Here is an 856-nt window from a genome sequence, read left to right as displayed (position 1 = left end):
CTATCTTCCCACCGCAAGCAGCCTTGGACCATCCGGCTTATTCCTCTCCCCCGTCTTCCCACCGACCGCGCCACCTCTTCCCGCCGCGCCGCCGCCACTACGACAAGCCTCCCCGTCCCTCCCTTTCCTCCCCTTACCCCCATCCTCCATCCCTTTCCTTCCCCCAAACCCACCAACAACGACCCGTCCCGCCGCCACTGCCCACCACCGCGCCGCATCCGTCACCGCAACCTCCCTCCCTCCTCTTTCTTCTTCTGCTTTCTTCCTTAGTCATTATTTCATTATTTTCTATTTATGTTCATGTTTAGGCTAGTTAGATATGCATGTTATAGTGGATTTTAGGTTGTTAGGTAGCCTAGGATGTGGTTAGTGGATTTAGGCCTGTTTACTTGCACTGTTCATATTCCTGTTTTATCAAATTTGCAATTCTGCTGTTGCTGTGATGTTTGTAATGTTCATATGCTGTGTTTTCTTGTTTCATGCTGCTCTTTACACTGAATTTTCATGTTTATATTCCTTATATGTAATTGCAAGCTTTAATTTTGATTCATATGAACTATTTGACTGCTGTTTATTTTCTGGGATAATCCAATTTTAGCCGGAATGCTGCCCAAATTTTTGTAAAATATTTTCATTCATGTTTTGGTTTCGGCATTTTGAAATCTGCTTTCCTCTGCTTTACCCAAACCCATTCATGAATGCCAGGCACGCATTCTTATTCTCTTTGATTTCCTGGTTCATATATTGCATTTTTGATGTTTGATTCTAATTTTTGCTATTTCTATATCTATTTGAATCATCATCAACCTGTTTTCATTGTTTGGTTATGAGTTACCTATCGCTTCTAATTATGAAT

This window comes from Arachis ipaensis, chromosome B08 (assembly GCF_000816755.2).
Source record: "Arachis ipaensis cultivar K30076 chromosome B08, Araip1.1, whole genome shotgun sequence".
Classification (NCBI taxonomy): domain Eukaryota; kingdom Viridiplantae; phylum Streptophyta; class Magnoliopsida; order Fabales; family Fabaceae; genus Arachis; species Arachis ipaensis.
This window is presented reverse-complemented; position numbering follows the sequence as displayed.